Consider the following 15,891-nt stretch of genomic DNA (forward strand, 5'->3'; position numbering starts at 1 on the left):
TTCCCAGGAAAGCTGCCTGGAGCGTCTCTGGATCCCAGCACTTCTGGATCCCAGCACTTCTGGATCTCCACTTCCAGCGAGTTTCTCCTCCTGGAGGAAAGACCAGCTCAGAGGGACGCTGCCAGTTCAGGTCACTCCGTGTCTGGGTGCAGCTGCCCCTTCCTAAGCTCAGCCACTTCCCAGCACGGATGTCACCCTGCCCCGAGAAACAGTGGCTCCCAGAAGTGATGAGGCAAATTAACTCAGCTCAAGGCAAGCCCAGAGTGAGGAGATGACTCCTGAGCCAGGATTTTCTTCCTGCTGAAACAACAGGAGCAGCACTGGATGCCTCCCTATCCTTGGGATCACTCTCCAGGCTTCTGCTCCTGGCTGCTGTCGTGGGAAGGACAATGGATTGGGGTGACCCAACACAGCCCTTCCCTCACCCAGGCACTCCCTGCACTTCCCACAACGCTGAGAATTCCCTGGATCCAGATTTCACCCTTCCTGACCTGAGCTCTTCCCAGATTTCCCTCTGTGTTTTCCGAAATGGAAACACAAATGATCTGGAGCATATTAATGCAGCCCCCAGAGTTTATGGAAGAAATTTGGAGGGAAGGAGTCCTTAAAAACACAGAGCTGAAGGAAAATGGACATGGAATGTGGTCCGGGAGGTGCCAGGCTCGTCTCTGGATGAGGGAAATGCTGGACTCTTCTCCTCTCCACGCTCCAGTGAGGAATCTGCTCCAGTCTTAATGAGGACAGGGATTAATGGCAGAGTGGAAAGCGCACGAGGAGCTCACTAAAGAGGAGCTGCCAGCTCGGAGAGCTGCCCACGGGGGTGTCTGGCTGGCAGGAGATCCATCCCAGGGACAGCCCAGTAATTTGGGCCCTGACCCCGGCTCCAGTGTTGGAAATGCAGGAGTGACAGCACAGCCAAGCACATCCCAGGGGAGAAGGGAGGGAAAATCGGCTGAATTCCTGGTGGGATGGGACTGCTACGCTCCTGGGCTTCTCCTGAGGGTAAATCCGAAGAGGGAAGGGGCAGGAAAGGTGTGTGCTGCTGCTGCTGTAGGGAGTGGGGCACCCGTCTGATGAGCCAATGGATTCCTTGGAAAAAGGAGGTGAGGAATACGTCAGGGAAGGAGAAGAGCTTGTCAGTGCAGAGGAAAACTCGGCACAAATTAGGCAGGAATACAGTTAGACTCAGCTTTAGGAGCTGTGGAGGAGGTTTAGGAGTTAAGGAGGAAACCGATGCAGTTTTAAGCCAGAGTAGGAGATGAAGGGGTTGTCTCCAACAGCAGGGACCTGGATTGATCCACGGGATTGTTTCCAAGAGCTGGATGGATCTGAGCCCCTGGGGGAGTCTCAGGAGGCACCGAGCTGCTCTGCAGCTCAGGTTTGTGCTGGAGCTCCAGTGGCAGCTCTCTGGTCACTTGTCCTGGTGCCCAGCGGGGCCTCTCAGTCACCTCCCAGCCCTGGAGCAGGGAACACATCCTGCTCCTGGCCAGAGTCCCCAGAAACACATCAGGATCAGGGATCTGAATAAAACACCTCCCTGACAACCTCCATGTTCCATTTTCCGAGGGGTTTGGTCATGGCTGAGCCCAGCCTCTGAGAGCTGTCACCTCTGGGACACTCCCAACTCCACCAGGACAGCGGGAAACACGGAGCAGATCACGGCTGAGGGACACCATCAAGGGAAGGAAGCAAAGCCAGGAGAGGGAGAAGGCTCCTGTCTCCCACCCCAAACTCCTCCTGCTCTGTTTGCCCAGGTTTCTGTTCCTGCTGAGGAATTCCTCCTCGTGCTCCCATGCTCTCCCTTCCCAGGGAAAACAAACCTCCACATCCCTCCGGCTGCTCGGAGCCGTGCTAAACACAAACAGAGGAAGGTGGGAGCTGGGCTTGGGAGGCGAGGATTTGCCGAGGTGGGTGGGCAGAGGATGGCCCTGGAGCTGAGCTCCTGTGCAAACAGGAGCCCGATGGGATGGGAGAAATGGGTGGAATGAGGGCTCTGTGTTGGATTTCGTCCCCATGGACACCCAGAGCTGGGAAAAGCTGGGAGGGCAGCAGGGATTTCACAGGGAAACAGGGATTTTTCTGTGTGTGGGGAGGTGCCTCTGCTGTTTCCTCCACCCCAGGGATTTCACAGGGAAACAGGGATTGTTCTGGGAATGGGCAGGGGCCTCTGCCGGTTTCCTCCACCCTGCGAGGGAGCTGTGATCCCTCAAAGTGCTCTCCAGACCCTCCTGGTGTCTCTCCTGGCCAGGACTGACAGGAGCTGGAGTGAGGCTCCTGCACACGTGGAGCGCGGGGATTGGGAAGGGTGGGCTCACACTGGGAGACCCCTCAGCAAGGGATGAGGGAGAGGAAACAGAAGGGAAGGATGGGGGCACTCCCAGCCTCCCACCCGGCTTTGGGTCCCCTCTCCCACATCCTGGAGAGGAATCACCCTTGGTTTCCATCCTGCTGCCTCTCTCCAGGGCTCACAGGCTGTGGGAATTCCCACCAGGATCTGCCCCACCCTGCTCCGTGGGCAGGAACAGGTCTGGGGCTGTGGGAGCTGCTTCCAAGGAGAGTTTGGGGTAGCTGTGCATGTCCTAAACCATCACAGCACCCCGAGAAGCTGTGAGCCAGTGCTGAGGTGAGGAACACTCTGCCAGCTGCTGCTGTCATCCTGGGAAAGCCCAAATGTGTTAGGGCAGACGAAAAAAAGCCTTTTTCACCCAGGTGAGCAGCCCCGAGGCAGAAGGGAGCAGAGCAGGGGAGGTGCAGGTCCAGCAGCAGATCCAAACCTGGAGTTTGTTTAACCCGACCCCCACGGAATCCTCCAGATCCGCCCCTCTTCCCCCACAGCAGCAGGTCCAGACCCTCTCCTCCCCTGCTGCCTCCTGGATCATCTCCCCAACCCTCCAAACGCCATCGCTGGGCTCCAGCACATCCCAGCCCCAAGGAACAGCCTCCCCCAGCGTTTCCAGCAGCTCTTCCCACAGGCAGGACATTGCAGCAGCAGATACCCCACAGCAGCCCCCCACAGAAACCCCACAAACAAAATTATCCCCAAGCTGCCCTAAATCCTTCCAGGAAAGTTTCAAAACCCAAACAAAGCCCACAAAAACTTCACAAATCTTTCCCACCCTGAAGGCCAGCAGCAGATTCACACCACCCAGGACCTCCCTGGGCCGCTGCCCAGGCTTTTAAACTCGCCAAAATCTATTTTTACTTCACCAAGAGCTCTTCTCCAACATCAGTGTCCAAAACAACAACATTTGGAGGATGAGATGAGGCCTGGATTTATCCAAGCAAGAGGTCCCAGTGCTAAGTTTGCTCTTGGGTCAGTCTCGGGGATGCTGGTGACCCTTGTGGTCATCCTCGTGGTGATGATGGTGGTCACCTTTGGAGCCACTCAACAGCACCAAATCCTTGCCCCAGCCCCAGAGCCAGGAGTGGTTTCCGTGGCTGATCTCAGCATTCCGTCTCGATCCCGTTTTCCAGCTCCTGAGGGTGTCACTCAGCGTTTGCCACATCCTCCAGCACGGAAATTCTGAGAGGAGCCAGCCCGGGGCTGGAGCTGCAGCCAGGACTGAGCTGGGCTTGCTTGGTCTCATCCTCAATCCCTTCAAAAAGCAGAACTTCAGCTGCCTCCGAAGTGGGGGCTGCCGGGAGCGATGGGGATTGATCCTGGTGGGAGCAGGATCGCCGGCCCCATCCATCACCCTGCTGGGATAGGAGGGATGTAGGCACAGAGAAACCTTCAGAGGGGAGGCCAGCACAGGCCTTGAGGGCATCTGAGGGGGGTCCCCACGCTGGTGGCCACAGGTGAGTCCCCACAGCCGCCTTTGAAGCTGCCCCACTTAATTTGAAGTGCCAAGCTTTCGCTAAGAGTTGGGTTTTTAACCCAAATTGAACCCCGGGCTGGGGAGCTCTGCTGGGCTGCTCTTCTGTTTGATCTGTGCTGTTTATCTCCATGGATGTGTCCCTCAGGAAAGCCTGAGGTGGGGGAGGACCCTGGTGGCCCCTCAGCCTCTCCTCTCCATGGGCTGCACGAGCTCTCTCCAGAAGCTTCTCCAGGAGCTCAGCTTTCCTGGGAAGGTCCAGCTTGGGCTGAGCCAGTTCTCGATGTGCTTTTATTTTCATCCCTGTAGGTTTGGCTCGAGCCCTGAAGAGCTGTGGGGGTTTTTTGCCTTTTTTTTTTTCCTTTTTTTTGCCTTTTTTTTTTTTTTTTTTTTCGATTTCTCTCCAGGACACTGCCTCCCATCCCCCTGCATTGCTGGAGCTTTCATAACCATGAGAAATGAGGAGATAAAACCACTCCTGGCTCTGGGGCTGGGGCAAGGATTTGGTGCTGTTGAGTGGCTCCAAAGGTGACCACCATCACCACCACGAGGATGACCACAAGGGTCACCAGCATCCCCGAGACTGACCCAAGAGCAAACTTAGCACTGGGACCTCTTGCTTGGATAAATCCAGGCCTCATCTCATCCTCCAAATGTTGTTGTTTTGGACACTGCTGTTGGAGAAGAGCTCTTGGTGAAGTAAAAATAGATTTTGGCGAGTTTAAAAGCCTGGGCAGCGGCCCAGGGAGGTCCTGGGTGGTGTGAATCTGCTGCTGGCCTTCAGGGTGGGAAAGATTTGTGAAGTTTTTGTGGGCTTTGTTTGGGTTTCGAAACTTTCCTGGAAGGATTTAGGGCAGCTTGGGGATAATTTTGTTTGTGGGGTTTCTGTGGGGGGCTGCTGTGGGGTATCTGCTGCTGCAATGTCCTGCCTGTGGGAAGAGCTGCTGGAAACGCTGGGGGAGGCTGTTCCTTGGGGCTGGGATGTGCTGGAGCCCAGCGATGGCGTTTGGAGGGTTGGGGAGATGATCCAGGAGGCAGCAGGGGAGGAGAGGGTCTGGACCTGCTGCTGTGGGGGAAGAGGGGCGGATCTGGAGGATTCCGTGGGGGTCGGGTTAAACAAACTCCAGGTTTGGATCTGCTGCAGCTCTGGGGGGTGGTGGAGAGTTCTGGGTGGTTCTGGAGCCTGAGATCTGCTCTCCCAGGCTCTCCCAGGCTCTCTCAGGCTCGGCCTGGATCTGCTCTCCCTGCAGGACCGTGGGAGAGTGGAAGGGCTCAGCTGCAGCGCAGACAGGGCAGCCACAACATCACCTCCGGTCCGATCTGAGGATTCAATGCCGAGGGCAGAGCTCAGCCCTCAGCTCCTTCTGAACCCTGAAACCACCCCAGGGCGGGGGCAAAGTCAGGCTCAGCCCCCACAGAGCACCCAGAACCGCGGGGGAGAGCAGAGCTCTCAGCTTTTCCCGTGCCGGCTGCTGTCCCAGCGTGGCCAGGAGCTGCAGAGCCGCTCGCTGCCTTCTCTGGGGTCTTTGCCTGCAGGAAAACCCTAAAAGCGATTGGAGAGCCGAGCTACGTTATGCAGACGGCAATTTGCATAATCATCATGCAAATTGAGATGGATAACCAGCTTTAACCAGGCTCGAGCTGCTTTCAAGTGCCTCTTTCTCAGCTGCTGCTTCAATCACTTAAAGGACAGGGGAAAAAAAAAAAAAAACACCCCAGAAGTTCCAACTTCTCTTGGTTAAGCACAGTCAGTGGGGCCAGGGAGGGACAGGAGCTGACAAGCGCAGTGCCCGAGCGGCCTGGAGGGGTCACTGGTGACTTTCCCATCCAAGAGACCCCAAAGCGACTGTCCAGGAGCTCCAGTGTGTGCTCTGCTCCATCCCAGAGTTCCTGAGACCTTTGGAGCGCCTCCGGGTCTCCACCTGCCAGGACTTGGTGGGATTGCGGGGACAGAGGACACGATGGGATGTTCAGGTGGTTTGTTGGGAGCTAAGCTGCTCCTCTTGCACCTGAGGGGCCGACAATTCTGCCTGCTGCTCGACAAGGTATCCGACATTAAATGAAACTGCGTGGGGCAAAACGAAACAGGAAAATGAAACAGAAATCTTGCTCTTGTTGTTCCTCCCGTCCTGGATGTGGAAGGATCATTCCTGGAGGATCCCATCCCTCTTGTGAGGGAGCTGGACCAGGATCTGTTCATCCACTGGCAGCACGGGCACATTTCCAGCCTCTCTCTCAGTCCTGCCAGCACAGCGATGGTTCAGTGCCTGCGCCGGCAGCTCCTTCCCGGGAGCCGGGAGCTGTTGATCCATGGCTGGCCCTGGCTGCTGGAGCGCTGTGATCCTACATCCACCCCACATCCATCTGCATCCACCCCACATCCATCCACATCCACCCCACATCCATCTGCATCCACCCCACATCCACCCCACATCCATCCATATCCATCCACATCCACCCTGCGTCCATCCACATCCACCCCACATCCATCCACATCCACCCCGCATCCACGTCACATCCACCCCGCATCCACGTCACATCCATCCCACATCCACCCCACATCCATCCCACATCCACCCCACATCCATCCACATCCACGTCACATCCATCCCACATCCATCCCACATCCACCCTGCATCCACGTCACATCCACCCCACATCCACCCCACATCCATCCCACATCCACCCACATCTACCTCACATCCCCTCCACATCCATCCACCCCACCCCACATCCATCCACATCCCCCCCACATCCATCCTCATCCATCCCGGGATCCTGCTGCTCCCGCCACGTTTCCCTTCCCCACATCCCAATCCCTGTCCCACATCCCTCGCCATTCCCGTTCCATCCCTCCTGGCCCATCCCGGCTCCGTGCCCGGGATGTCCCGCTGGGGGTGTGGCTGCTCCCCAGCCCTCTGGAGCACCAGCCCTTGGAGAGAAGCTTGGAAAAGCTTCTCCTTTTGCTGTCCGCAAGGAAATTCCCGGTCGTGGTGCTCGCGGAGCAGCTCCTGTGAGCTCTGCCCGCTCTGGGCTCCTGCTTGGGGGGGTGTTGGTGATGCTCAGATTCTGCACCCCCACCCCAAACCTCAGCTCTTCTTCCTCTCCAGCCCCTGCGAGCCCTCGGGCAGCTCCTGATGAAGCCGCTCCTCTTATCTCTGCTGATTAAGGGATATCACTGGATGTCCTCGGGGAAAACAGATTAGGGAGAGCATGGGGTGATCCAGATAAGGACTTTTATCAACAGAGAGGCGTCAGGACAGGAGGGGTGACATGAAGATGTCTCCTCATTAGTGACAACTGCCCTGGGTGTGTTTCAGCATCTCCCCACCCTGCTGGCACAGCGGCTCTGGCTCCTGCCGAATCCCTGAGCCCATGGCAGGGAAATGGGGTCCATAAAGGGCTGTGGGGTCGCCTGGAGCTGCAGTGGTGCAGGAATTGTCCCACGGCCCTCGGTCTGTGGGATTTCTTGGACAAGAGCACAGAGCTGAGCAGAGCAGGGGTGGAGAGGGGCATTTCGGTTTAAATGAGGGCGGAGGTAAAGCAGGGCCTGTATTTCTCCGTCTGGCCAAGAGCAGAAGTGGTTGGATGTTAAAAGGCTGGACAAAAACCCCTCCTGTGGCACCAGGAGGTAAAACCCTGGGGGTGTGAAGGGCACGAACACACCTGCAGGAGCACGGGATCCAGAGTGGCACAGAATGGGTAAAATCCAGCTGAGACGCTCGAGGGTTTAACGGCGAGCAGGAGAAATCGCTGAGCCATCTGTCTGTGAGCTCCAGGGAGATGACTCAGGGTAGGAAAAAGGGGCGACTTTGGGAACACTTTGTGTCTTGAGGAACAAGCCGGCCCCGGAGAGAACAGAGCTAAGGGATGACTTCATCGTGCAGCCCAAACCTCATCCCCGCTGTGAGAGGAACAGCAAAAAGAAATTAACAGAAAGAAAATTCCTGATTTCCTCAAGCAGGAGCAAATCGAATTCGATCCCAGCCCTTTCCTGTTGCTGCTGCCAGCATGGCAGGACACGGCAGTGAGCAGTGATGCTCCAAGTGTGCTGAAACTGGGCTTTTTTTCCTTATTTTTCCATAGTGCACAGGTGTGGGGAGGAGGGAGAAAAGGAAGAAATAAATGGATTGGGCAAGGCTGAAACAAAAGGAATATGTTCCCTAAAAACACAGGTAGCAGCAGTTGGGAGAAATCAAAGAACCTAATGGACTGTGAGTGAGCAGAAGGGTCAGAGGCAATAAGAAAGCACTTAGAGGGAGCAGGGGATTTATTTCCGTGTCAGAAACGGCTCCATCGTTAGAGCCAGACGGAGAAATTGCGAAACGGCAGAGTGGGAAAGGTGGGGATGCTCCGCAGATATCCCAAATCCAGCGGGAAACAAAGGAGGCAGGAGGTGGTGCAAACCTGCTCCCAGCACAGGAGTGGCTGGAGGACATCCAGGGATTGTCAGCCGCAGCTCGGAGCCCTGAAAGAGTTCCCCAAATCCTTCTCCAAGCTTCTTCCAGCCGGATCTTTAAAAACTGGGAGATTCCCCGGGGGGCTGGAGGGATCCCAGCATTATCGCAGCTCGCAGGGAAGTAATGGGGTCACCCTGAGGCAAAGGGTGGGAAAATCCATTCGGGATTTAAGTAGTGAAGGAGCCGGCGCTGGGAACACCGCGGTCAGTCCGTGAAGGGTGGATTGGGTGGATTTAGGGTTTCTCCGAGACTTTTGGCCTGGCCCCATGTGGCCTCTTGTTTCCTTCAGGTGGGGAATTAAAGGGTCCTGATTTGCTGGAGGGGTCCCCGGTGTGCTAACAGAGGGATCCGTGAGTGTTTGTTCCCATGGATCTCCCATGGATTCTTCCCGTGGTTCAGGGCCACTTCATAACTCGCTGAGGGACAGGGACAATCGGGATGTGGTGCCAACCCTGGTGAGAGGGGGAAAATCCAGCAGGGCCATCCCCGGTGGCAGCAGTGCGGTGAAATGATCCCACTGTTCCATCAGGGCCGCACAGAGGTGGTTCCAGGTTGCCGGGAAGCAGGAAAATCCAGGATTTTTTTACAGGTACGTGCACAGGGTAAAGGATCAGCCTTTAAAACAGCGACTCTGAGTCGGCAGGGATCTCTATCCCGGGGGATCCTCCAGCAAGGGAAGGATCCTGGGTGTCCCTGGTGATGCCTTTCCCAATGATCCGTGCAATCATTATCCCTAAAATCCATTGTTAGTGTGGGAATGGTCATTATCCAGCAGCTCAAGGAGCTGTTAAAGGATCTGCGAGGTCAGGCCTGGAGCGAGGTGTGAAAAGCGGGAGCTGAGCTGTGTAAATGCAGGATTTAGGGCAGTTTTGGGGTGGTTTCGCAGGAAGCTTCCCTGGGGACAGCTCCAGCAGCATCCTGCAGCTCACTTTGGAGAACGATTTCTCCCGGAGGGTGGAGGGATGGAAAGGAGCTGTTCCCCCCTGGATCACCTGTCCCTGATCCCAGCCGGGATCCGCCGGGGCTGGCTGGGCTGGGTACATGCATTATTCTTTTTTAAGCTGAAAGGAACGAAATAACACTCGGAGCTCCTTGCTCCCACACTGGAATCACAACCAGCCGTGAATAATTTATTTTCAAATAATTAATTATTCAGCCTATTTCTTCATTAGCTGGAGAACCTGAGCGTAATCAGCTGCTTACCTCCGCAAAAAACCCCGACTTTTTCTGACACAAATAAATAAAATATGAGCAGATTTTCACCCCCCAAAAAACCCCAAACAACCCAACCACCGGTGACCCTTTAGAGCAGGGTCCCTGAGGATCTTCCTGGGTGTTCCTGTGCTGCTGTTTATCCACGGAGGAGGAATTGGAGCAAGGTTTCCCAGCGTTGCCCCGGAGGGAATCCCTAAAAATCTGGTCTGGGATGGCTGGGGTGGGGTTGGCAGGTCATTGGGGGATCTGATGGAACTTTCCCATCCCTAAAAATCTGGTCTGGGATGGGTGGGGTGGGGTTGGCAGGTCTCTAGGGGATCTGGTGGAACTTTCCCAGCCTGGGATCCAGAGCCGCCACCTCTCCCAAGGAACAGGAGGGATGCTGCCTTCTCATCTCCTGAAAATATTGTTCTTTTGTGCTGTGGATCCTTTTAAAATGTGTCCTTCGAGGTGAGGCTTGCCCTGTGCTGTGGGCTGTGGATCCAACCCTGCTGGGATCCTGAGCCTGCATTCGTGGAGGTGCAGGCAGAGAGGGACACCAGGAAAGCTGTCCCTGTCCCTTGGCTGGCATTCCTGATCCCGCCAGGGCTTAGCAGGGTGGGTTTGGGGGGAAAACTGGGCCTTTCCTTGCCTTGTCCTGCTCCATTCCTGTGGCAGTGGAAGGGAATCTCCAGGGAAAAACTCCAGTTTTCCATGCAGCTTCTTGGTTGTGCAGGTGGTGACACCCTGGGCAGGGCCTCATGGAATGGGTCTGGGGGCTTTTCCTGCCCTGCTGTGTCTTCTGCAGCCACCTCAGCCCTGTCTGGTCATGTTTTAGTTGAAGGGATGGTAATTTCTCCTCCACACCACCCTGAATGTCCCTGCTGGATTCTGGGAACTCTGGGCACTCCGGGTTCTGTCATCCTTGGCCACGTTCCTGCTTTGCTCCTCCATTCCATGTCCCTCCAGGCTCTGGGATCAATCCTTGTCTCCTCTTTGTTCTGCTGCCTCCCACAGCTGGAGGAGGGTTGGGTTGAGCAATAAATCCCAATTGCTTGGAGCATCCATCTGCCTTCCCCCTCCTCCAGTTGCTCCAAGAGCTCCTTCCCAAGGCCTGTGTGCGATCCCCTTGCAGCTTTCAAGATCAGACCTGGCAGGGAAGGAGCTGGAGATGTCAGGGATGCTTCCCTGGGGCTGTGATCTCTGATTTCACATCTGTGAGCACATCCAGGGTGAGCTCCAGCCCCTGGAGGGGTCAGGCAGGGATGAGCAGCCGGATGTGCTTTGTGCTCCTGTGGGAGAAGGAGCTCAGGGCAGGGCCAGAGCTGGGACCAGCTTGGCAGCTGTCTGGACAACAATTCCTCCTCTTCACAGAGGGTTTGGAATGCTCAGCATTCCATGGGCTCTGTAGCAGCCCCGGGCTGGCCCAGCAGAGCAGCTGCAGGAATCATCCCAGGCCCTGGGATTTGTGGATTTGTGGATTCTGAGGTCACAGCGGCTGCTGCAGCTCAGTGCAGGAAGCCCTGGGATGGCCTCTGGATCCTCCGCACCTGCTGGATCCCCACGTGGAATCCAGAATGGTTTCGGTTGGAAAGGACCCTAAAGCTCATGGAAATCCCCCCCTGCCTTGGGCAGGACTCTTTCCACTGTCCCAGGCTGCTCCAAGCCCCATCCAACCTGGCCTTGGGCACTCTCAGGGATGGGGCAGCCACAGCTGCTCTGGGCACCCTGTTCCCTCAGAATTCCAGCCCACTCCAGTGATCCTGAGACTCCCCAGCCCTATTTTGGCTGCGATCCCTGTCCCAAACCTCCCAGCCCTGCTTCCCTCTCCCCCTGCACGTGATGCCAGCTCCTCTTCTCCTCCCCAGCACTTCCTGCGTGCGATGCAGCTCTGCTCGAGCTGGCTCTGTCAGCTCCACGCTTTCCTGCCTTTCTGCTGAGCTCGGTTGGAGCTGTGCAGGCTTTATCCCACTCCTTTTTTATTGATTCCCATTCTTCTGCCTTGTACCAGAGCCAGGAGTGCCCGGGAGCCGGTGCTGCTCGGCTCTGCAGCTGCGTGCTCTGTACACCCCGTACCTTCCTGCGTGCTCACGCTATGTTTTCCATGCCCTAAATGTTCTTTTGGGAGATATTCCCGGCTGTCCCCTACCTCTGATGCCCACACTAATCCCACTCCTCTCCCAGAGGCTGCAGGTGATTTTTCTGTGCCCGTGTCCCGATCCTCTGGCCGTATCTTTGTTTTTATCACCCACTTTGGCAGGTTGTAATGACTGCTTTTATCTGTTCTCCTGGCAATCTGGGATGTTCTGGATCTTCAGGCAGCTTTTGCAAATGCTGCCTTCTCTTCCCTCAGTGATGTCCCTGCCTGGAATTCCGGCTGCTGGAGATTAGGCTGTGGGGATATGCATCTCAAAATTGCCTCCCTTATCAGGTTTGGTGGCTTTGCTCGCTGCTCAGCTCTTCCTGGGCTCTTCCATGGAAAACATCACAGTTCCTGCTGCATCTGAGGACCTGGGGAGCAGGGCAGGGCTTTTGGGATGAGGGAAGGAAGAGCCAGAGGTGGGGAATGCTGGAGCAGATCCCATTGGAGCTGTCTGCAATGCAAACAGATCCTGAAGCAGCAGAGGGGTGGCTTAGGGGGATGTTGGGGTCATTATTTGACCCCACTGATGCAGCCACATCCTCCCTGCCTGTGGGAGGAGCTGCTCCCAGGGCTGGGGAGGGATCAGGGCTGCTCCAGGATGGATGGGGCATCCCTGGAGAGATGGAAGCACCAGTGGAAGCACCTCATCCCATCCCATCCCATCCCATCCCATCCCATCCCATCCCATCCCATCCCATCCCATCCCATCCCATCCCATGGATCCCATCCCATCCCATCCCATCCTATCCCATCCCATCCCATACCATGGATCCCATCCCATACCATGGATCCCATCCCATCCCGTGGATCCCATCCCATCCCATGGATCCCATCCCATGGATCCCATCCCATCCCATCCCATCCCATCCCATCCCATCCCATCCCATCCCATCCCATCCCATCCCATCCCATCCCATCCCATCCCATCCCATCCCATGGCTGGCACTGCTCTCCGATGTCCCCTTCCCTCCCTCCAGCCCTTCACACCCCTTCAGGGTGCCCATACCAGGGCGATCCAGAGGGTTTTTGCACTGCCAAGGAGCATCCCAGACTTTTCTCCTCCCAGCTGGCTGGAATTCCCATGGCATTCAAAGCCCTAAACAGGTTTGGTCTCGTGCCGTGCCTGAGGCACGTCAAGGGAATTTTATTTTAACAGCCAAATAAAAGGAGGATCCCGACTGGTGCTGCCGTGACCATGGCGTGGTTCCCACCTGGAGATGCCCTGAGGAGATCTTTGGAAGTTTCCCTCTTTCCTCCCTCACTGTCAGCACCTCCCTGTCCCTCTGTCCCTCCAGCTCCTCTCCAGGTGGACGGGAAGAGCTGACCCCACAGCCAAAAGGCGACGAGGCAAATCCCCTCGCTCTGGGGCGATCTCCCCTCTCCAAGCCCTTGTGAGGTTGTTTGCCCACTTCCAGTGCTGGAATCTGCCACGAGGCCCCATTGTCCACGAGATGGGATTGATGGGTTCGTGCCGCGTGTTCAAACACAGCCGCCGCGTGTGCCGTGCTCCAGACCAGCAGTGCTTTGTCTCGACGTAGTAAAAATAATCGTGGCCAGAAACTCTCTCCCTCGTGCCTGCTCCTCACCACGCCAGGGAATTGCTGGCTCCTCTCTCCCGTTTCCCTGCTCCTTTTAAATCTCTTACCTCCACAGGCAGCCTCACCCTGGTTGAAATCCATAAAAAAACAGCGCTGGAATGTGCCCCAAGTTATCCTTTTGTTCTTTCCATGCTGGTGCTGGATCTGGGCTTGGATTGGAGCCCAGCACCGGCTTTTGGGGGGAAATCGAGGCTGGAGGCAGAGGTGGGATGGGGTTAGAAGAGGGCAGATCTCAGCTCTGGCCAAAACCCCCTTTTGGCATCTCCAGGACCACCCTGCCCCACCCATCTCAGCAGCTTCCCACTCCTTCATCCTCACTCAGCCCCTTCTGTCCCTGCTTCTCCTCCTCTCTGCCACTTGCAGCTCCTGGATGGGATTTTGGGAGCTGCCAGGTTCCTGGGAGGGGACACCGAGGCTGTGCAGTGTCTGTTCCATGGGACACCCTCCTCCCCGCTCGTTCCATGAGCCGCAGAGGTTCTGAGGCTCTGCTTGACATCCATCACCAGCTTTTCGCTTCAGTTCCTTTTCTGCAAGGTTTAGCCCTGACTTGATGCATTTTGTTCAAAACTTGGTGCCCTCCATGACCTCCCATCCCAGGGCTCATCTCTTCCAGCCTGCACGGGGTCCCAGCTTCTTCCCAACACCTTCCCTCCGCTGGCTGCTCAGCCCATTACCCTCAGCCCGTTACCTCACAAGCTCCTCTTTGGGAGTTTTATTTTTAGTTTCTCTCCCTCCTGCTCGGTATTTCTCACAGCTCCGACACCCTTTCACTTGGCACCATTCCAGGTATCCTGCACATTTGTGCCCTTGACCCCTCTCCAGCTGAATTCACTAAAAATTCCTTTTGTTTCTCTCTGTCCACTCTGCTTGAAATCAAGATCCACAGCTGCAGTCGTGTTCTTTTTTGTTCCTTCCTCCAATCACGTGTGGATTTGGGTCGAAGTCTTCCATTCAGGGCTCTCCTCTGCCATCAGCCCTTCCATAGTATCTCCATTTCTCGCCAAAATAATCTAAATAATCATTGTTCCAGGTGAAATTCAGCCTGCTGGCCCTCACATCCAGCTGCTCTGGGGCTCCAAGGCTTTTTCCAGACTCCCTGTGGACCAGAGCCACTGAATTGGTTTCTAAAGGGCCGATGATTGAAGGATTGGGTTTGGTGCACAGTGAGGTCACAGCTTGGCCTCCACATTCCCAGTGGTTCCTACAAGGAGGATTTTCCCACCCTGGGTGTTCAAAGCACTTTTTCCTTCCTCTCACTGCTTTGGGTTTGCACTTTTTTGGAGAAGTCCCAGAGCGCCCCAGAGCACCCCAGAGCAGCCAGTGGGGCTGGTCCTGGGGCCTTGCCCTGAGCTGAGCTGCCCCAAACAGAAGGGTTGGGGTTGGAAGGGACCCTAAAGCTCATCTTGTTCCACCTTCCCCTGGATCCCACAGCCCTGTCCATCCCTGCCTGATGGTGCCAGAGCTGAGCCTGCCCTCGGGGAGGGAGGAAATGTTCATTCCTCACCTTCCAGGGCTGTTCCTCTCCACGAGCTGGAGGTGGGCAGGAGATCCTGGAATTTGCCGGAGCTCTTTAATCCCACAGAGGTGCTGGAGGTGGCCAGGCTGGACTCTGCACATGGAGGCTCCACTCTGCTGACTCTGAGGACACTCAGTGATCTCCTGACATTGATTTTCTCTCCCCCCCACCTGAGGAAGCGCTGGGATAATGGAATGCACGTCTCAGGGAACTCATGAGGCACCTACCCAGATCAATTTCACCTCCTGGGTCACTCTGACACACCAGAGAAGTGGCCAAAAGGGCACAGCCAAGCTGGGAAGGTTGTCAAGAAAACCAGGAAGGAAATCTCCTCATGCCCAGCTTTTGGGCCCTTTGGAGACAAAGCCGAATTTCCAGCAGCTCTGGGCAAAATTTAATTTTCCGGTTGGCTCTTCTTGCAGCTCACCTGGCTGCTCCTTCCCCCCTTGCTGCTCCGTGTCCAAGACACCCACACCCTCATCCAGCTGCCATCCCAGCCCCTTGGAGGATCAGACAAGCATCCCACTGTCCCACTATTCCAGCTGGGACCGAGCCCCCAGAGCCTCCAGAGCCGGGGGTGGGGGATGTGACGGAGGTGGCAGGTGAAAAGGAGGGGCTCGGAAATCAAGGCAAATAGGAGCTGACTGCCCAATAATTGTGGACAACCAGGCTCTTCAGCAGGGCCATAAATCAATGGCAGATGGAGCCATGCTGCGTGGTGCTTATTGATTTCTCTCCTTTTTATTATTTTTTATTGGTTCTTCTTTCCCCTGTTTGCTGCCCGCCGGGGTGGAAAGGCTCCGGAGGCAGATCTGGGGAGTTTCTCCCTGCCTGGCTGCTCGCCCACCTTCCCTCTCCTCTCCATCCTGGCTGCTGGGAGAGAGGGCAGCACTCCCAGCACCCATCCATGGAGCCTGGTGCTGGATCTGGGCTTGGATTGGAGCCCAGCACCAGCTTTTGGGGGGAAATTGAGGCTGGAGGCAGAGGTGGGATGGGGTTAGAAGAGGGCAGATCTCAGCTCTGGCCAAAACCCCCTTTTGGCATCTCCAGGACCACCCTGCCCCACCCATCTCAGCAGCTTCCCACTCCCTCATCCTCACTCAGCCCCTTCTGTCCCTGCTTCTCCTCCTCTCTGCCACTTGCAGCTTCTGGATGGGATTTTGGG

Source organism: Aphelocoma coerulescens, chromosome 19, assembly GCF_041296385.1.
Source record: "Aphelocoma coerulescens isolate FSJ_1873_10779 chromosome 19, UR_Acoe_1.0, whole genome shotgun sequence".
In the NCBI taxonomy this organism is placed as follows: domain Eukaryota; kingdom Metazoa; phylum Chordata; class Aves; order Passeriformes; family Corvidae; genus Aphelocoma; species Aphelocoma coerulescens.